The sequence below is a fragment of the Oncorhynchus masou genome, chromosome 12 (genome assembly GCF_036934945.1).
Source record: "Oncorhynchus masou masou isolate Uvic2021 chromosome 12, UVic_Omas_1.1, whole genome shotgun sequence".
Taxonomy (NCBI): Eukaryota; Metazoa; Chordata; class Actinopteri; order Salmoniformes; family Salmonidae; genus Oncorhynchus; species Oncorhynchus masou.
The window spans coordinates 94,751,478-94,774,597 of NC_088223.1; the positions used below are offsets into that span (position 1 = coordinate 94,751,478).

The 23,120-nt window shown below is 42.9% G+C and overlaps 1 pseudogene; it reads right to left on the reverse strand.

Annotated features, from left to right (window-relative positions):
* The window catches only part of LOC135549439 (short transient receptor potential channel 6-like), a 63,409-nt pseudogene extending 54,921 nt beyond the window's left edge, over window positions 1-8,488 (reverse strand).
* Window positions 8,489-23,120: the final 14,632 nt, after the last annotated feature.

The following is a 23,120-nucleotide window of genomic DNA, read 5'->3' on the forward strand; positions in this document are numbered from 1 at the left end:
CACGGCGATTCAGACCGTTAGCAGGCCAATGCTAACAGTTAGTAGCCCGGGGCTAAACAAGCTAGCAGTTAGCAGACCGGGTTAGCAAGCAAGCATAGTGGAATCTTCTGTTTTGACATGTATCTAGCTAGCTACACAAAGAACCATAATCCCAACTCATGGTTACTAGCCTGCATGAAGGTACAGTTAGCTAACCAACCAGGTTCAATGTTAGCTAGCTAACATTAGGCTATAACTATCAATTTAAATGGCTCTGAGATACAAAAAATAGAACTACACAGATCTCACACGTGTAACGTCAGCTAGCTAGCAACCAGTACACTAACTTGAAATGAAAATGACTTTGACAAAATTAGAAATGTGTAATATCTGAAAATGGTAGCTAGCTAGACTATCTTACTAATGTACATGGATGAACGCTTCTCCCTCTCTGTCACGGATGCCATGGTTGCCCTTTGTTTGAAGATGTAATCCGGAGACAGGTGTTTCATACAACAGCCTTCTGTGTGTTCCCTTTTCGACTCCCTCGGCATGTTTGCAATCAAACGCCAGACGTTTCTCCATCTCCTTAGCTATCATACTCTAATTCCACTGATTTCCAAACTCGGTCCTCCAGAAAGTGGAGAGCAACACATGCAGTTTTACTACATGATATCTTTCAAAAAAGCCACGTTGGAAATGAGTACCTACACATACTGACCAGCTCATGTTATAGACAGAAGCATGTTACATGGCAGACCAATCCGAACTCATCTCTCGGCATGTCTAGCCCACTCATTATCTCAGCCAATCATGGTTTAGAGGGAAGGTTGCTTATTTTTTCTGTGACTAAACCAACCAGGCTCATAATTTTACAATTGTATTAGTATTTACAGATGGCATACACGTTTGTTATTAAGGCTTATGAGAGTTCACATTTTCCAGAATGCATTTCTTCCCAAAAAACGACACGCAACATATGAACCCTAGTTTCCTGAAACGAGACACTAATGGACACTCAATTATCATGGTACTTCTTAATGGTAAGTTTACAAACATATATTATGTTAAGTATAATAAAAACATGTATCTCATTATGTTATGTAGAATCAGAACTTGTATCTCATTATGGTAAGTGGTGAAATCAATATAGCTAGTTATAATTGTAATGGCTTAGCAGATAATAAGAAAAGACGATCAGTATATATCAGTATTCAGACCCCCTGACATTCCACATTTTGTTACCTTACAGCCTTATTCTAAAATGGATTAAATTATAAAATTATTTTTTCCCCCTCAATCTACACACAATATCCCATAATGACAAAGCATAAACAGGTTTTGTAAATGTATATATATTTGTTAAATATCACATTTGCATAAGAATTCAGACCCTTTACTCAGTACTTTGTTGAAGCACCTTTGGCAGCGATTACAGCTTGGAGTCTTCTTAGGTATGATACAAGCGAGGCACACCTGTATTTGGGTTGTTTCTCCCATTCTCTCTGCAGATCATGTCTAACTCTGTCAGATTGGATGGGGAGCATCGCTACATAGCTATTTTCAAGTCTCTCCAGAGACTTCGATCAGGTTCAAGTCTGCCTTCTGGCTGGGCCACTCAAGGACATTCAGAGAAGCCACTCCTGTGTTGTCTTGGCTGTGTTCTTAGGGTTGTTGTCCTGTTGGATGGTGAACCTTCTCCCCAGTCTGAGGTCCTGAGCAGGTTTTCGTCAAGGATCTCTGTACTTTGCTCCGTTCATCTTTCCCTCGATCCTGACAAGTCTCCTAGTCCCTCCCGCTGATAAACATCCCCACAGCATGATGCTGCCACCACCATGCTTCACTGTAGGGATGGTGCCAGGTTTCCTCCAGATGTGACACTTGGTATTCAGGCCAAAGAGTTCAATCTTGGTTTCATCAGCAATCTTGTTGTTGTCTTTTAGGTGACTTTTGGCAAACTCCAAGCGGGCTGTCATGTGCCTTTTATTGAGGACTGGCTTCTGTCTGTCCACTCTACCATAAAGGCCTGATTGGTGGAGTACTACAGAGATGGTTTTACTTCTGGAAGGTTATTCCATTACCATAGGGGAAGTTGAGAGCTCTGTCAGAGTGACCATTGGGTTCTTGGTCACCTCCCTGACCAAGGCCCTTCTCCCCCGATTGCTCAGTTTGGCCAGGCAGCCAGCTGTAGGAAACGTCTTGGTGGTTCCAAACTTCTTCCATTTAAGAATAATGGAGGCCACTGTGATCTTGGGGACCTTCAATGTTACTCAAATGCTTTGGTACTCTTCCCCAGATCTGTGCCTCGGCACAATCCTGTCTTGGAGCTCTACGGACAATTCCTTCGACCTCAATGCTTAGTTTTAGCTCTGACATGCACTGTCAACTGTGGGACCTTACATGGACAAGTGTGTGCCTTTCCAAATCATGTCCAATCAATTGAATTTACCTCTGGTGGACTCCAATCAAGTTGTAGAAACATCTCAAGGATGCTCAATGGAAACAGGATGCACCTGAGCTCAATTTCGAGGCTCATAGCAAAGAGTCAGCGTAGAGTGGAAAGCTTTCCCAGAAGAGTGGAGGCTGTTACAGCAGTAGAGGTTTGACCAACTCCCTATTAATGCCCGTGATTTTGGAATGAGATGTTCTTTTTTTCATACTTTTGTTCATGTGGTGTATATTTACAGGAAAAACTATACGTGGGATTGGAAATGATGCAGACATTTAAATTGATAGAAACCACAAACTTCCTGCAAGATTAAAGCTGATCTACCCCCAAAAGATAAACAAAAACATCTATAATGGGTCTTTGCCGGTATAAGGAAAAGTACTGAGCTGTTACTGTAATTTTCAACAGCTGTTACTGTAAGCTTCAACAACTATTTTTGTAACCTTCAACAGCTGTTACTATAACCTTCAACAACTATTACTGTAACCTTCAACAGCTGTTACTATAACTGTTACGAGAGGTGCTCTCATCTTATCTATAAACATAGACAGGGCTCTAACCCCTCTCGCTCCACAATGAGATAGGGTGCAGGCCAAGCAGCTGTTAGCCAGCCTGCCAGCATAGTGGAGTCTGCCACTAGCACAGTCAGTGTAGTCAGCTCAGCTGTCCCCATGGAGACCGTGTCTGTGCCTCGATCTAGGTTGGGAAAACTAAACATGGCGGTGTTTGCCTTAGCAATCTCACTGGAATAAAGACCGATATTCCTGTCATGATTGAAAGAGATTGTGATACTACATCTCAAAATGGGGCTACTTAATGTTAGGTCCCTCACTTCCAAGGCAGTTATAGTCAATGAACTAATCACTGATCATAATCTTGATGGGATTGGCCTGACTGACACATGGCTTAAGCCTGATGAATTTACTGTGTTAAATGAGGCCTCTCCTCCTGGTTACACTAGTGACCATATCCCCTGTGCATCCCGCAAAGGCGGAGGTGTTGCTAACATTTACGATTGCAAATTTCAATTTACAAAAAATGACTGTGTTTTTGTCTTTTGAGCTTCTAGTCATGAAATCTATGCAGCCTACTCAGTAACTTTTTATAGCTACTGTTTCCAGGCCTCCTGGGCCATATACAGCGTTCCTCACTGAGTTCCCTGAATTCCTATAGGACCTTGTAGTTATGGCAGATAATATTCTAATTTTTTGTGACTTTAGTATTCACAAGGAAAAGTCCACAGACCCACTCCAAAAGGCTTTCGGAGCCATCATCGACTCAGTGGGTTTTGTCCAACATGTCTCCGGACCTACTCACTGCCACGGTCAAACTCTGGACATAGTTTGGTCCCTTGGAATAAATGTTGTGGATCTTAATGTTTTTCCTCATAATCCTGGACTATCGGACCACCATTTTATTATGCTTGCAAATAATATTTTTAGACCCCAACCAAGGATCATCAAAAGCTGTGCCATAAATTCTCAGACAACACAAAGATTCCTAGATGCCCTTTCAGACTCCCTCCACCTACCCAAGGACGTCAGAGTACAAACATCGGTTAACCACCTAACTGAGGAACTACATTTAACCTTGCGCAATACCCTAGATGCAGTTGCACCCCTAAAAACTAAAAACATTTGTCATACGTAACTAGCTCCCTGGTATATAGAAAATACCCGAGCCCTGAAGCAAGCGTACAGAAAATTGGAACAGAATTGGCACTACACCAAACTGGATATCGTCTGACTCTCTTGGAAAGACAGCAACGTGCAATATCGAAGAGCCCCCACTGCTGCTCGATCATCCTATTTTTCCAAATGAATTGAGGAGAATAAGAACAATCCTAGTGTATTTTTGATCCTGTAGCAAAGCTAACTAAAAAGCAGCATTCTGTAAGAGAGATAGATGGCTTTCACTTCAGCAGTGAAATTCATGAACTTCTTATCATAATCATTAGAAAGCAAATTATGGACTCCTCTTTAAATTTGTGTATTTCTCCAAAGCTCAGTTGTCCTGAGTCAGCACAACACAACCAGGACCTAGGATCAAGGGAGACACTCAAGTTTTTTTAATCATATATCTCTTGAAACTTTCATGAAAATAGTAATGGCCTCTGAACCTTCAAGCTGCATAATGGACCCTATTCCAACTAAACTACTGAAAGAGCTGCTTCCTGTGCTTGGCCTCCTATGTTGGACATAATAAACACTCTCTATCCACCGGATGTGTACCAACCTCACTAAAAGTGGCAGTAATAAAGCCTCTTGAAAAAGCCAAACCTTGACCCAGACAATATAAAAAAATACCGGCCTATATCGAATCTCCCATTCCTCTCAAAACATTTTGAAAAAGCTGTTGCGCTGCAACTCACTGCCTTCTTGAAGAAAAACAATGTATATGAAAAAATACGACAAATATTTTACTTTTAAACTCGGACAAACCAGAGATGCTAGTTCTAGGCCCCATCAAACAAAGAGATCTTCTGTTGGATCTGTCAATTAATCTTGATGGTTGTACATTCGTCTCAAATAAAACTGTTTAGGACCTCGGCGTTACTCTGGACACTGATGTCTCTTTTGACGAACATATCAAGACTGTTTCAAGGACAGCTTTTTTCCATCTATGTAACATCTGGAACTTCCTGTCCAGAAATTATGCAGAAAAGTTAATCCATGCTTTTGTCACTTCTAGATTAGACTACTGCAATGCACGACTTTCCGGCTACCTGGATAAAGCACTAAATAAACTTCAGTTAGTGCTAAATACGGCTGCTAGAATCCTGACTAGATCCAAAAATGTGATCATATTACTCCAGTGCTAGCCTCTCTACAATGGTTTCCTGTTAAGGCTCGGGCTGATTTCAACCTACAACCTACAAAGTATTACATGGGCTTGCTCCTACCTATCTCTCCGATTTGGTCCTGCCGTACATACCTACACGTACGCTACGGTTACAAGACGCAGGGCTCTTTATTGTCCCTAGAATTTCTAAGGTGGTCTGCCTATCCATGTGAGAGACGCAGACTCGGTCTCTGCCTTTATTGAAGGCTCATTTCTTCAGTAGGTCCTATGATTGAGTGTAGTCTGGCCCAGGAGTGTGAAGGTGAATGGAAAGGCACTGGAGTAATCTACATCTGCATTGCTTGCTGTTTGGGGTTTTAGGCTGGGTTTCTGTACAGCACTTTGAGATATCAGCTGATGTACGAAGGGCTATATAAATAAATTTGATTTGATTTGTGTACGGAGTGGTGTACGGTGTGTGGTGTATGGTGTGGTGTATGGTGTGGGTGTATGGTATGTGTGGTGCATGGTGTATGTGTGGTGCATGGTGAATTTGTGGTGTATGTTGGGGTGTATGTTGTACTGTATGTTGGGGTGTATGGTGTCTGTATACCTGACCAGATCCCTATAAATGGTTCTGGTGGTGTCTATGTAGGGGTTGATGGTATCTTCATACTGACACAGCTTGACTGGTGTAAAAAGGGCTTTACAATTACAGTTGATTCATTGATTGATTGACCGACTATAACCTTCAACAGCTGTTACTATAACCTTCAACAGCTGCTTAAAGACACAATCAGTCATTCACTTTTCAGCCAAATATCAGCCCAGCCACTTGGTTTACTATAAAGGTGAAGGATGGGGCTTTAGCCTAGGTGGAAGATACCCAGGTGTCACGCTCTGAACTTTAATATCTCTGTTTTCTTTATATTTTGGTTAGGTTGGGGTGTGACTTGGGTGGGTATGCTAGTTTTTGTATTGTCTAGGGTTTTTGTTTATCTACGGGTTTTGTAGGTCTAGGTATTTATATGTCTATGGTGGCCTGATATGGTTCCCAATCAGAGGCAGATGTTTATCGTTGTCTCTGATTGGGGATTATATTTAGGTGGCCATTTACCCTTTTGTGTTTGTGGGTTCTTGTTCTATGTTTAGTTGCCTGTCTGCACTACTCATGTTAGCTTCACGGTTAGTTTTGTTATTTTGTTTGATTGTTCAGTGTTCATTCGTAAATAAAGAAGAATTTATGCATACCACGCTGCACCTTGGTCTGATTCATGCGACGAACGTGACACCAGGTTAGGACAAGAGGATTCCAATATCCCATAACTCTGTATAAATTCATTAGAATTCTAAACAATGGTGCTAGTCCCATGAATTGTAAACAATGGTGCTAGTCCCATGAATTCTAAACAATGGTGCATGTCCCATGAATTCTAAACAATGGTGCATGTCCCATGAATTCTAAACAATGGTGCTAGTCCCATGAATTCTAAACAATGGTGCATGTCCCATGAATTCTAAACAATGGTGCTAGTCCCATGAATTGTAAACAATGGTGCTAGTCCCATGAATTCTAAACAATGGTGCATGTCCCATGAATTCTAAACAATGGTGCATGTCCCATGAATTCTAAACAATGGTGCATGTCCCATGAATTCTAAACAATGGTGCTAGTCCCATGAATTCTAAACAATGGTGCATGTCCCATGAATTCTAAACAATGGTGCATGTCCCATGAATTCTAAACAATGGTGCATGTCCCATGAATTCTAAACAATGGTGCATGTCCCATGAATTGTAAACAATGGTGCTAGTCCCATGAATTCTAAACAATGGTGCATGTCCCATGAATTCTAAACAATGGTGCTAGTCCCATGAATTCTAAACAATGGTGCTAGTCCCATGAATTCTAAACAATGGTGCATGTCCCATGAATTCTAAACAATGGTGCTAGTCCCATGAATTCTAAACAATGGTGCATGTCCCATGAATTCTAAACAATGGTGCATGTCCCATGAATTCTAAACAATGGTGCTAGTCCCATGAATTCTAAACAATGGTGCATGTCCCATGAATTCTAAACAATGGTGCTAGTCCCATGAATTCTAAACAATGGTGCTAGTCCCATGAATTCTAAACAATGGTGCATGTCCCATGAATTCTAAACAATGGTGCTAGTCCCATGAATTCTAAACAATGGTGCATGTCCCATGAATTCTAAACAATGGTGCTAGTCCCATGAATTCTAAACAATGGTGCTAGTCCCATGAATTCTAAACAATGGTGCATGTCCCATGAATTCTAAACAATGGTGCTAGTCCCATGAATTCTAAACAATGGTGCATGTCCCATGAATTCTAAACAATGGTGCTAGTCCCATGAATTCTAAACAATGGTGCATGTCCCATGAATTCTAAACAATGGTGCATGTCCCATGAATTCTAAACAATGGTGCTAGTCCCATGAATTCTAAACAATGGTGCATGTCCCATGAATTCTAAACAATGGTGCTAGTCCCATGAATTCTAAACAATGGTGCTAGTCCCATTCATCTGTTTGTTTTTCAAATGTTCTGTACGTGAATACAACTTGTCCTAACCTTTATTATCTTCATCTTAGGGGTTAGTCCCATCATCTCTGCCAACTCAGTTTGTTGTCGTATCAAGTGCTATGTCATGATATGAAACCATAATCAGAGTGGGCTACAACACCTTATCCCCTATCTAAATCAATCTGTTTTTGTCTACAACCTGCAATTTAGCTCTTAATTGCTAATGTGTACAAGATCAAAATAAACCTCACTATAATACACCTTTCTCTACACAGACAGTTTAAAAGCATAAAGACTACACTAAAGTGTAATACAGACCTACAGAAAGTCTGTTCCATTTGTCTATTTTTCTTGCCTTGTATTCTGTTGTTCTGAACATAAAGGGTGCTTAGTAAATCTATTACACATTACTCAGGAAATCAGATTAGTTTAGGCCTACGTTATCAGACACTATTTGAAACAACTTAAAAATGCAAGTCAGAAGGATAACGTATTATTTTAGGCTGAATCAGAGCCATGTCACTCACCCTGGGTAGTATCCATGGTAACTGGAACAGTTGTCATCTCCAAAGTCTGCATTGATGAGCAGGTTGTCACGACTCCTGACCCTCCGCTCGATCACATGGTTCTGTTCCGACACAGACCGGCGCTGGTTCATCTTCTGACCGCTCCACAACTGCTAAACAACCGCTTCAGACCACTAAAGACTAATGCAGAATACTATAGATAACTACAGACCCGGACAGATAACTACTGACATCTACAGACTACTACAGACCACTAGACTACTACAGACCACTAAAGAGAACTACAGACCACAATCCACAACGGCCGCTCTTACTGCTGGTTGCCGATCTAGTGTTCTGACATCTCACACACACGGAGTAGCCAATACAGCAACGCGTGGCCTCTGTCATTCGTTCTCACTCTCTCTTTCTCTACTTTCTCTCTCGCTCTCTCTCTCTCCAACTGCCTCTCCTCCCTTCTCTCTCTCTCACCTCTTTCTCCCTTAATTTATATTTAAATTGGCTTTATTGGCTTAGAAACATATGATTATATTGCCAAACAAATTAAATAAACAATATACACAAGTGAGAAGAAACACATGTAACAGCAGTAAAACATTGCACTGCAAAAGGTTTTATAAAAAGACATTTCAAGTGTTAACTTATCAGCTATGTACAGTGTTTATCTCTCTCTCTCTCTCTCCACCCCCTTCTCTCTCTACCCCCCTCTCTCTCTACCCCCTCTCTCAACCCCCTTCTCTCTCTCTCCACCCCTTCTCCCTCTCTACCCCCTCTCTCTATCTCTCAACCCCCTTCTCTCTCTACCCCCCTCTCTCTCTCTCCACCCCCTTCTCTCTCTCTACCCCCTCTCTCCACACCCTTCTCTGTCTAACCCCTCTCTATCCCCACCCCCTTCTCTCTCTCTCTCCACCCCTTCTTTCACCACCCCCTCTCTACCCCCTCCACCCCCTCTCTCCACCCCCTTCTCTCTCCCACCCCCTTCTCTCTCCACCCCCTCTCTCTAACCCCCTCTCTCTCTCCACCCCCTTCTCTCTTTAACCTCCTCTCTCCACCCCACCCCCCACCCCTCCTCTCTCTCTACCTACCCCCTCTATCTCAATTAATTTTTCCATTTAAGGGGCTTTATTGGCATGGTTAACATATGTTAACATTGCCAAAGCAAGTGAAATAGATAAACAAAACAATAAAAAATCAACAGTAAACATTACACTCACAGAAGTTCCAAAATATTAAAGACATTTCAAATGTCATATTATGTCTATATACAGGCCCTACACCCAAACAAGGGCACTGCGTTCATCCACCTCTGGCCTGCTCGCCTCCCTACCACTGAGGAAGTACAGTTCCCGCTCAGCCCAGTCAAAACTGTTCGCTGCTCTGGCCCCCCAATGGTGGAACAAACTCCCTCACGACGCCAGGACAGCGGAGTCAATCACCACCTTCCGGAGACACCTGAAACCCCACCTCTTTAAGGAATACCTAGGATAGGATAAAGTTATCCTTCTCACCCCCCCCTTAAATGATTTAGATGCACTATTGTAAAGTGGCTGTTCCACTGGATGTCATTAGGTGAATTCACCAATTTGTAAGTTGCTCTGGATAAGAGCGTCTGCCAAATGACTTAAATGTAATGTAAATGTACAGTGTTGTAACGATGTGCAAATACTTACTTAAATAAATAATCATAAATATGGGTTGTATTTACAATGTTGTTTGTTCTTCACTGGTTGACCTTTTCTTGTGGTAACAGGTCACAAATCTTGCTTCTGTGATGGAACGCTGTGGTATTTCACCCAGTAGATATGGGAGTTTATCAAAATTGGATTTGATTTCAAATTCTTTGTGGATCTGTGTAATCTGAATATGTGTACATCTATAAGTACCCAGGTGTCTGGCTAGACCGTAAACTCTCCTTCCAGACTCATATCAAACATCTCCAATCGAAAATCAAATCTAGAGTCGGCTTTCTATTCCGCAACAAAGCCTCCTTCACTCACGCTGCCAAACTTACCCTATTAAAACTGATTATCCTACCGATCCTCGACTTCCACGATGTCATCTACAAAATAGCTTCCAACACTCTACTCAGCAAACTGGATGCAGTTTATCACAGTGCCATCTGTTTTGTCACTAAAGCACCTTATACCACCCACCACTGCAACCTGTATGCTCTAGTCGGCTGGCCCTCGCTACATATTCGTCGCCAGACCCACTGGCTCTAGGTCATCTACAAGTCCATGCTAGGTAAAGCTCCGCCTTATCTCAGTTCACTGGTCACGATGGCAACACCCAACCGTAGCACGCGCTCCAACAGGTGTATCTCACTAATCATCCCTAAAGCCAACACCTCATTTGGCCGCCTTTTGTTCCAGTTCTCTGCTGCCTGTGACTGGAACGAGTTGCAAAAATCGCTGACGTTGGAGACTTATATCTCCCTCACCAACTTCAAACATCAGCTATCTGAGCAGCTAACCGATCGCTGCAGCTGTACATAGTCTATCGGTAAATAGCCCACCCATTTTTACCTACCTCATCCCCATACTGTTTTTATTCATTTACTTTTCTGCTCTTTTGCACACCAGTATCTCTACCTGCAAATGACCATCTGATCATTTATCACTCCAGTGTTAATCTGCAAAATTGTAATTATTCGCCTACCTCCTCATGCCTTTTGCACACAATGTATATAGACTCTCTTTTTTGTTTTTGTTTTTTTCTACTGTGTTATTGACTTGTTAATTGTTTACTCCATGTGTAACTCTGTGTTGTCTGTTCACACTGCTATGCTTTATCTTGGCCAGGTCGCAGTTGCAAATGAGAACTTGTTCTCAACTAGCCTACCTAGTTAAATAAAGGTGAAATAAAAATAAATAAATAAAAATATGTCTTTAATATGTGCATACATTTGGCAGGAGGTTAGGAAGTGCAACTCAGTTTCCACCTCATTTTGGAAAGAATTAACAAAAAAACAGAGCAAACTATAATGCTATTTGTCTCTAAACAGAGAGTACACAATGGCAGAATACCTGACCACTGTGACTGACCCAAACTTAAGGAAAGATTTGACTATGTACAGACTCAGTGTGCACATAGCCTGTCTTCTCTTGAGAGCCAGTCTGCTTTCGGCGGCCTTTCTCAATAGCAAGGCTAAGCTCACTGAGTCTGTACATAGTCAAAGCTTTCCTTAAGTTTGGGTCAGTCACAGTGGTCAGGTATTCTGCCACTGTGTACTCTCTGTTTAGGGCCGAATAGCATTCTAGTTTGCTGTTTTTTTGTTAATTCTTTCCAATGTGTCAAGTAATTATCTTTTTGTTTTTTGTCCTGGGGCTCTGTGGGGTCTGTTTGTGTTTGTGAACAGAACCCCAGGACCAGCTTGCGTAGGGGACTCTTCTCCATGTTCATATCTCTGTAGGTGATGGCTTTGTTATGGAAGGTTTGGGAATCGATTCCTTTTAGATGGTTGTTAAATTTAACGTCTCTTTTCTGGATTTTGATCATTAGTGGGTATCGGCCTAATTCTGCTCTGCATCATTTGGTATTTTACGTTGTACACAGATGATATTTTTGCTGAATTCTGCATGCAGAGTCTCAATTTGGTGTTTGTCCCATTTTATGAATTGTTGGTTGGCTGGTGAGCGGACCCCAGGCCTCACAACCATCTAATTTTATGTTCCTTTTGGTGGTATAGAAGGCCCTTTTTGCCTTCTCTCAGATCATTCACAGCTTTGTTGAAGTTACCTGTGGCGCGGATTTTTAGGCAATCTAACATTTTAGCAGAAAACTATGAATTTGCAGCTAGCTACCTAGCTAGCATGCACACGAGCTGGCATCACTCAAACCAAAAGATTTATGCATTAGGAACTAGTTGGAATTCTAAGAAAGGTTGGGGGGAAAAGGTAAAGACTCAACTAGTAACGGGTTACGATCTAGGCCTAGTAGTACAAGTAACTATTCCACAGGTGAAATTCTAAATAAAACATGATGGGATGGATATTGCCTAAACATCAGCGTGTCTAGATTCCCCTCTGTCTCTCTAGACTCACCTCTCTGTCTACTCTCCATCCTCTCTACCCCCCTCTCTCTAGACTCCCCCATCTCTCTAGACTCCCCCCTCTCTCTCTAGATTCCCCTCTGTCTTTCTAGACTCACCTCTCTGTCTACCCTCCCCTCTCTCTACCCCCCCCTCTCTCTAGACTCCCCCCTATCTCTCTATATTCCCCGCTGTCTCTCTAGACTCACCTCTCTGACTACCCTCCCCTCTCTCCCTCTACACCCCTCTCTCTAGACTCCCCCATCTCTCTAGACTCCCCCTCTCTCTAGATTCCCCCCCTCTCTCTCTACCGCCCTCTCTATAGACTCCCCCCTCATTCTCCACCCCTCTCTCTAGACTCCTCTCTCTCTAGATTCCCCCCTCTCTCTAGATTCCCCCCTCTCTCTCTAGACTCCCCTTCTCTCTCTACACCCCTTCTCTCTTTCTCTACACCCCCTTCTCTCTCTACCCGCCTCTCTCTCCTCACACCCTTCCTCCTCCACCCTTCTCTCTGGTTTCTCTCATACTTGCCAAACAGTGGTAACGTTTTTTCATCCGATGACAAGTTGTTAAGTTGTTTAGCATTCTAGATTCCTCTCCTTGTTTAACTTCAGTCGGGTCTATAGAGGCCAGTTGGTTCCCTACAGTTCAATGTGTTTCACTTTAGACATAGATGGCACTCTATTCCCTAGTGACAGACAGACAGACAGACAGACAGACAGCATTACCAGTATCATCCAGGTATCTAGAGGGCTTCAGATATACTTTTAAAAACATTTTTTAGTCAGTCAAGTCAGTTAAGAACAAATTCTTATTTACAATGACCGGCCTAACCCGGCCGACACTGGGCCAATTGTGTGCCGCCCTATGAGACTCCCAATCACGGCCGGATGTGATTCAGCCTAGAAACCAAGGACTGTAGTGACACCTCTTGTACTGACAGGCGGTGCCTTAGACCGATGCGCCACTCGGGATCTCCACTACCATCACCAGTATCATCCAGGTATCTAGACGGCTTCAGACAGACAGACTATTACCATCAGCAGTATCATCCAGGTAACAAATCAAATCAAACTTTATTTGTCACGTGTGACCTTCCTGGTCCGGTCCGTCAAGTCAGTGAGTCAACACAGGAATGAGTAAGGATGGATAGTTCATTCATTTCCAAAGCTGCAATTGTGGGACACACACAGTATGGATGAATGGTCAGCAGTGACAGGATAGAAATAGCACCTCTTCTGCTGTATAATATACTAACAAAAGAACAATTGAAATGTCTATCAAAGTCATTGTGATCGTATAGTAGATTTAACAATTTCTACTAATTCCTAATTTACTACAATAAGAATACATTGTTTCCCAGTGTCTCATATTCACATCAGAATAAACTAACAATGTCAAATGAACCTGAACAATGACTCAACGTCACTCTCTTATGACGAAGAAATATAATACACCTAGAATATACCAGATATTTTCCAAAGCTAACAAAACCAGGCTAATACGCTGCTAGCTGGTGCTCATAAATGTATAAAACATATACTTTATACATTTGTCATACATTACCTGCAATCGTGGGACACACAGAGTGTGGATGAATGGTCAGTAATGACGGGATAGAAATAGCACTCCTAAAGAAGATGCATTTTCCAGTTAGCTACCGACTTCAAAGAGGGAACTTTAGCATAAAACCCACATGGAAAACTGAGATTCAGCAAATAACAGATAAAGAGAGGCTTATTTGACACCAAACCAACAACAGTAGTTACTAATAAGATAAATGGCTAATGTTGATGTAAAAGGTTATTCTAACATGAATTAAATAAAAAATGTTCCTCAATCTACACAGAGAAGTACCTTATTTACATACATATTCAGACCCTTTGCTATGAGACTCGAAATTGAGCTCAGGTGCATCCTGTTTCCATTGATCATCCTTGAGATGTTTCTACAACTTGATTGGAGTCCACCTGTGGTAAATGAAATTGATTGGACATGATTTTGAAAGGCACACACCAGTCTATATAAGTAAACCTAGCCATGAGGTTGAAGGAATTGTCCGTAGAGCTCCAAGACAGGATTGTGTGGAGGCACAGGAAAGGTACCAAAACATTTCTGCACTATTGTAGGTCCCCAAGAACACAGTGTCCTCCATTTTTTAATGGAAGAAGTTTAGAACCACCTTGATTCTTCCTAGAGCTGGCTGTCCAGCCAAACTGAGCAATCCGGTGAGGAGGACCTTGGTCCGGGAGGTGACCATGAACCCGATGGTCACGCTGACAGAGCTCCAGAGTTCCTCTGTGGGGATGGGAGAACTTTCCAGAAGGGCAACCATCACTGCAGCACTCCACCAATCAGGCCGTTATAGTAGAATGGCCAGACGGGAGCCACTCCTCAGTAAAAGGCACATGACAGCCCGCTTGGAGTTAGCAAAAAGGCAGCTAATGGACTCTCAGACCATGAGATACAAGATTATCTGGTCTGATGAAGATAAGATTGAAAAAAAACAATTGAATCAATTTTAGAATAAAGCTGTAACGTAACAAAATGTTGAAAAAGCCATGGGGTCTGAATACTTTCCAAATGCACTGAAAGTTAACACGTACTTAATTCTTAAACTGCTCAAGTACCACCAGATCAGAAAATTCCTCCAATGTATCTACCTCTGAGGCAGAACACCAATGATTAAACTGAGACACTAAATTACGTGCAAATTCTACATTGTTTTTCTTGTCACTTTTCCAATTGTGAAAAGGCTGCCTTTAAGCCTCTGGGACCAATTTGTAGGCTTTTAACACTGTCGTTTTCACCATTTCACAATTTCACTTTAAAAGTGCTTTCCTCACCAACTTAAATAAGCATGCCCCTTTCAAAAAATGTAGAACAAAGAACAGATATACAGTGGGGCAAAAAATATTTAGTCAGCCACCAACTGTGCAAGTTCTCCCACTTAAAAAGATGAGAGAGGCCTGTAATTTTCATCATATGTACACTTCAACTATGACAGCAAAAATCCAGAAAATCACATTGTAGGATTTTTAATGAATTTATTTGCAAATTATGGTGGAAAATAAGTATTTGGTCACCTAAAACAAGCAAGATTTCTGGCTCTCACAGACCTGTAACTTCTTCTTTAAGATGCTCCTCTGTCCTCCACTTGTTACCTGTATTAATGGCACCTGTTTGAACTTGTTATCAGTATAAAAGACACCTGTCCACAACCTCAAACAGTCACACTCCAGACTCCACTATGGCCAAGAACAAAGAGCTATCAAAGGACACCAGAAACAAAATTGTAGACCTGCACCAGGCTGGGAAGACTGAATCTTCAATAGGTAAGCAGCTTGGTTTGAAGAAATCAACTGTGGGAGCAATTATTAGGAAATGGAAGACATACAAGACCACTGATAACCTCCCTCGATCTGGGGCTCCACGCAAGATCTCACCCCGTGGGGTTAAAATGATCACAAGAACGGTGAGCAAAAATCCCAGAACCACACGGGGGGACCTAGTGAATGACCTGCAGAGAGCTGGGACCAAAGTTACAAAGCCTACCATCAGTGACACACCACGCCGCCAGGGACTCAAATCTTGCAGTGCCAGACGTGTCCCCCTGCTTAAGCCAGTACATGTCCAGGCCCGTCTGAAGTTTGCTAGAGAGCATTTTGATGATCCAGAAGAAGATTGGGAGAATGTCATATGGTCAGATGAAACCAAAGTAGAACGTTTTGGTAAAAACTCAACTCGTCGTGTTTGGAGGACAAAGAATGCTGAGTTGCATCCAAAGAACACCATACCGTGAAGCATGGGGGTGGAAACATCATGCTTTGGGGCTGTTTTTCTGCAAAGGGAGCAGGACGACTGATCCGTGTAAAGGAAAGCATGAATGGGGCCATGTATCGTGAGATTTTGAGTGAAAACCTCCATCAGCAAGGGCATTCAAGATGAAACATGGCTGGGTCTTTCAGCATGACAATGATCCCAAACGAAGGAGTGGCTTCGGGCAACGAAGGAGTGGCTTCGTAAGAAGCATTTCAAGGTCCTGGAGTGGCCTAGCCAGTCTCCAGATCTCAAACCCATAGAAAATCTTTGGAGTGAGTTGAAAGTCCGTGTTGCCCAGCAACAGCCCCAAAACATCACTGCTCTAGAGGAGATCTGCATGGAGGAATGGGCCAAAATACCAGCAACGGTGTGTGAAAACCTTGTGAAGACTTACAGAAAACGTTTGACCTCTGTCATTGCCAACAAAGGGTATACAACAGTATTGAGATAAACTTTTGTTATTGACCAAATACTTATTTTCCACCATAATTTGCAAATAAATTCATTAAAAATCCTACAATGTGATTTTCTGGATTTTTTTTCTCATTTTGTCTGTCATAGTTGAAGTGTACCTATGATGAAAATTACAGGCCTCTCTCATCTTTTTAAGTGGGAGAACTTGCACAATTGGTGGCTGACTAAATACTTTTTTGCCCCACTGTGGCCCTTGGTTCACTCCAGACCTGACTGCCCTTGACCAGCACAAAAACATCCTGTGGAGGACAGCAATAGCATCGAATAGTCCCCGCGATATGCAGCTGTTCAGGGAAGTCAGGACCCAATACACGCAGTCAGTCAGGAAAGCAAAGGCTAGCTTTTTCAAACAGAAATTTGCATCCTGTAGCTCTAACTCCAAAAAGTTCTGGGACACTGTAAAGTCCATGGAGAACAAGAGCACCTCCTCCCAGCTGCCCACTGCACTGAGGCTAGAAAACACTATCACTACCGATAAATCGATGACAATCAAAAATTTCAATAATCATTTCTCTACGGCTGGCCATGCTTTCCTCCTGGCTACCCCTTCCCCGGCCAACAGCTCCGCACCCCCCGCAGCTACATTCCCAAGCCTCCCCAGCTTATCCTTCACTCAAATCCAGATAACAGATGTTCTGAAAAAGCTGCAAAACCTGGACCCGTACGAATGAGCTGGGCTAGACAAAGTAGTCGGCTGTACATAGTCCATCTGTAAATAGCCCACCCAATCTACCTACCTCATCCCCATATTGTTTTATTTACTTTTCTGCTCTTTTGCACACCAGTATCACTACTTGCACATCATCATCTGCTCATCTATCACTCCAGTGTTAATATGCTAAATTGTAATTACTTCGCTACCATGGCCTATTTATTGCCTTACCTCCTCATGCCATTTGTACACACTGTATATAGACTTTCTTTTTTCTATTGTGTTATTGACTGTACGCTTGTTTATTCCATGTGTAACTCTGTGTTGTTGTTTGTGTCGCACTGCTTTGCTTTAACTTGGCCAGGTCGCAGTTGTAAATGAGAACTTGTTCTCAACTAGCGTACCAGGTTAAATAAAGGTGAAATATATATATAATTTTTTATTTCATAGACATGACTCTCAGCTAAACTTAACGCTGAATATGCCTCTTGAGCTTTAGTACGATCTGCATCAGACCAAACTCTAAATTCTGCTACTCGCTCAAACAAAAAGAAAAATGTTTCTGGGTCCTTTTCATTAAACTTCAGTTAGATACAGGCAAGTTTGTTACAGCCAAAACTGATGACTCTTCTCTGATTAGGAGTAGTTTATTCTGTTGTCTAAGCTTACCCTCTCTGATTAGGAGTAGTTTATACAGTTGACTAAGCTTACCCTCTCTGATTAGGAGTAGTTTATTCTGTTGTCTAAGCTTACCCTCTCTGATTAGGAGTAGTTTATACTGTTGTCTAAGCTTACCCTATCTGATTAGGTCGTATAATGTTGTCTAAGCTTACCCTCTCTGATTAGGAGTAGTTTAGTATGTTGTCTAAGCTTACCCTCTCTGATTAGGTCTTTGTAATGCAGTCTGTGTGTAGCTGGTTAGGAGTCAGAAGCAGGACAGCAGATATGAGTAAATGAACACTCTTTACTCAACATAAATCAAATGCAATACAAAAGAGAGCCCACATAAATGGACCTCACTACGTACAAAACAATCACTCACAAAAAAACGTGGGGGAACAGAGAGTTAGATAATGAACAAGTAATTGGGGGATTGAAACCAGGTGTGAAAAACAAAGACAAAACAAATGGAAAATGAAAAGTGGATCGGCGATGGCTAGAAGGCCGGTGACGTCGACCGACGAACTCCACCCGAACAAGGAGAGGGACCGACTTCAGCGGAAGTTGTGACAGTACCCCCCCATGATGCGCGGCTCCAGCAGCATGCACAGGGCGATCCGGGTGGAGACAGTGGAAGTCCCGCAGCAACAAAGGGTCCAGGATGTCCTCCACCGACACCCAGCATCTCTCTTCCGGACCGTACCCCTCCCACTCCACGAGGTACTGAAGGCCACTTGCCCAACGCCTCGAGTCCAGGATGGCTCGAACAGCATATGCCGGGGGCCCCTTGATGTACAGAGGGGGGCGGAGGAACCTCCCGCACCTCAGGTTCCTGGAGTGGACCAGCCACCACCGGCCTGAGGAGAGACACATGAAATGAGGGGTTAATATAGTAAACCATTCGTCCACCGCAGGAGCTTCGATCTGGCTCTGATGCCAAGGTGCCAGAACCGGCTGATACCCCAGTACGCACTGGAAGGGAGAGAGGTTAGTGGAGGAGTGACGGAGTGAGTTTTGGGCCATCTCTGCCCAGGGGATGAACGCCACCCACTCCTCCGGCCGGTCCTGGCAATATGACCGCAGAAGCCTACCCACATTCTGGTTTACTCTCTCCACCTGCCCTTTACTCTTAGGGTGAAAACCTGAGGTGAGGTTGACCGTGACCCCCAGACATTCCATGAACGCTCTCCAGACCCTGGATGCGAACTGGGGACCCCGATCAGAGACTATATACTCAGGCAAGTCCACCGACAGGTGCGACCACGGCCGTTGTGGAATGGGTAGGGGTTGTAACTTGCCTCTGGGCAGGTGATTGGGAGCATTGCACTGGGCGCACACCCAGCAAGAGGAAACATAAACCCTCACGTCCTTGGCCAAGGTGGACCACCTGTACTTCCCACTAAGGCAACGCACCGTCCTACCAAAACCAGGATGGCCAGAGGAGGGTGATGTGTGGGCCCAATAGATCAAACGGTCGTGGACAGCAGGTGGAACATACAGGTGCCCAGCTGGACACTGGGGGGAGTGGGCTCTGTGCGTAATGCCCGCTCGATGTCCGCGTCCAGCTCCCACACCACCGGTGCCACCATGCAAGAGGCCGGATGTATGGGTGTGTGGTCCATGGACCGCTCCTCTGTGTCATACATCCGGGACAGTGTCTTAGCGTTCTGGGAACCTGGTCTGTAGGACAAAGTGAAAACCAAACCGGTAAAGATCATGGCACACCTTGCCTGGCGAGGGTTCAGTCTCCTCGCCGCCCGGATATACTACATATTGGGGTGGTAAGTCCAGATGAGAAAATGGTGTTAAGCCCCCTCAAGGCAATGTCTCTAAGCTTACCCTCTCTGATTAGTAGTAGTTGATTATGTTGTCTAAGCTTACCCTCTCTGATTAGGAGTAGTTTATTATGTTGTCTAAGCTTAGCCTCTTTGATTAGGAGTAGTTTATTATGTTGTTGAAGCTTACCCTCTCTGTTTATGAGTAGTTTATACAGTTGACTAAGCTTACCCTCTCTGATTAGGAGTAGTTTATTATGTTGTATAGTTTATTATGTTGTCTAAGCTTACCCTCTCTGATTAGGAGTAGTTTATTATGTTGTATAAGCTTACCCTCTCCGATTAGGAGTAGTTTATTCTGTTGTCGAAGCTTACCCTCTCTGTTTAGGAGTAGTTTATTATGTTGTCTAAGCTTACCCTCTCTGGTTAGGAGTAGTTTATTATGTTGCCTAAGCTTACCCTCTCTGATTAGGGGTAGTTTATTATGTTGTCTAAGCTTAGCCTCTTTGATTAGGAGTAGTTTATTATGTTGTTGAAGCTTGCCCTCTCTGTTTATGAGTAGTTTATTATGTTGTCTAAGCTTACCCTCTCTGATTAGGGGTAGTTTATTATGTTGTCTAAGCTTAACCTCTCTGTTTATGAGTAGTTTATTATGTTGTCTAAGCTTACCCTCTCTGATTAGGAGTAGTTTATTCTCTTGTCTAAGCTTACCCTCTCTGATTAGGAGTCGTTTATTATGTTGTCTAAGCTTACCCTCTCTGTTTATGAGTAGTTTATTATGTTGTCTAAGCTTACCCTCTCTGTTTATGAGTAGTTTATTATGTTGTCTAAGCTTACCCTCTCTGATTAGGAGTAGTTTATTATGTTGTCTAAGCTTACCCTCTCTGTTTAGGAGTAGTTTATTATGTTGTCTAAGCTTACCCTCTCTGATTAGGAGTAGTTTATTATGTTGTCTAAGCTTACACTCTCTGATTAGGAGTAGTTTATTCTCTTGTCTAAGCTTACCTTCTCTGATTATGTCTTATTCTGTTCCATCTGGAACTCAGTTTGTTGTTTAATCTGCTCTTTTTCTAGTTGTAGCATTAAAACTCTTTGTTGCTCAGCAATACCTTCGTAATGCAACTGGAGTCCCAAACTGTGTTTCTCGAACAGTTAGGGTTCCTTCCTCAACTAGTTCAGCTTTTTATTTTTTATTTCACCTTTATTTAACCAGGTAGGCTAGTTGAGAACAAGTTGTCATTTGCAACTGCGACCTGGCCAAGATAAAGCAAAGCAGTGTGACACATACAACAACACAGAGTTACACATGGAATAAACAAACATACAATCAATAATACAGTAGAAAAATCTATATACAGTGAGTGCAAATGAGGTAGGATAAGAGAGGTAAGGCAATAAATAGACCATGGTGGTGAAGTATTTACAACAAAGCAAATAAAAAACTGGAATGATAGAATATGCAGAAGATGAATGTGCAAGTAGAGATACTGGGGTGCAAAGGAGCAAGATAAATAAATAAATACAGTATGGGGATGAGGTAGATTGGATGGGCTATTTACAGACGAGCTATGTACAGGTGCAGTGATCTGTGAGCTGCTCTGACAGCTGGTGCTTAAAGCTAGTGAGGGAGGTAAGAGTCTCCAGCTTTAGTGATTTTTGCAGTTCGTTCCAGTCATTGACAGCAGAGAACTGGAAGTAGAGGCGGCCAAAGGAAGAATTGGCATTGGGGGTGACCAGTGAGATATACCTGCTGGAGCGCGTGCTATGGGTGGGTGCTGCTATGGTGACCAGTGAGCTGAGATAAGGCGGGGCTTTACCTAGCAGAGACTTATAGATGACCTGGAGCCAGTGGGTTTGGCGACGAGTATGAAGCGAGGGCCAACCAACGAGAGTGTACAGGTCGCAGTGGTGGGTAGTATATGGGGCTTTGGTGACAAAACGGATGGCACTGTGATAGACTGCATCCAATTTGTTGGATGTTTGGCAGCGTGAGTGAAGGAGGCTTTGTTGCAAAATAGGAAGCCGATTCTAGGATTAATTTTGGATTGGAGATGTTTAATGTGAGTCTGGAAGGAGAGTTTACAGTCTAACCAGACACCTAGGTATTTGTAGTTGTCCAGAGTAGTGATGCTAGACAGGCGGGCAGGTGCGGGCAACGATCGGTTGAAGAGCATGTATTTAGTTTTACTTGCATTTAAGAGCAGTTGGAGGCCACGGAAGGAGAGTTGTATGCATTGAAGCTCATCTGGATGTTAGTTAACACAGTGTCCAAAGAAGGGCCAGAGGTATACAGAATGGGGTCGTCTGCATAGAGGTGGTAAAAAGAATCACCAGCAGTAAGACCGACATTATTGATATATACAGAGAAGAGAGTCGGCCCGAGAAGGCACCCCCATAAAGACTGCCAGAGGTCCGGACAACAGGCCCTCCGATTTGACATACTGAACTCTATCAGAGAAGTAGTTGGTGAACCAGGCGAGGCGATTATTTGAGAAACCAATGGAGTTGAGTCTGCCAATAAGAATGTTGGGATTGACAGAGTTGAAAGTCTGAATACGGCTGCACAGTAATGTCTCTTATCGATGGCAGTTATTATATAGCTTAGGACCTTGAGCGTGGCTGAGGTGCACCCATGACAAGCTCTGAAACGAGATTGCATAGCGGAGAAGGTACGGTGGGATTTGAAATGGTCAGTAATCTGTTTGTCAACCTGTCTGACATGGCACCAGTGGGACTGTAGCATCCCACCGCGACAACAGCAAGTGAAATTACAGGGCGCCAAATTCAAAACAACAGAAATCCCATAATTGAAATTCCTCAAATGCACAAGTATTATACACCATTTTAAAGATACACTTCTTGTAAATCCAACCACAGTGTCCGATTTCAAAAAGGCTTTACGGCGATAGCACACCAAACGATTATGTTAGGTCAGTGCCTAGTCACAGAAAACCCTATACAGCCATTTTCCAGCCAAGGAGAGGGCTCACAAAAGTCAGAAATAGCAATTAACCTGTTACATCTATGGGGGCGCTATTTCATTATTGGATAAAAAAACGTGCCCGTTTTAAGCGCAATATTTTGTCACAAAAAGATGCTCGACTATGCATATAATTGACAGCTTTGGAAAGAGGACACTCTATTGTTTCCAAAACTGCAAAGATATTGTCTGTGAGTGCCCCAGAACTGATGCTACAGGCGAAACCAAGATGAAACTTCAAACAGGAAATGAGCAGCATTTTTGAGGCTCTGTTTTTCATTGTCTCCTTATATGGCTGTGAATGTGACAGGAATGAGCCTGCCCGATCTATCGTTTCCCCAAGGTGTCTGCAGCATTGTGACGTATTTGTAGGCATATCATTGGAAGATTGACCATAAGAGACTACATTTGCCAGGTGTCCGCCCGGTGTCCTCCGTCGA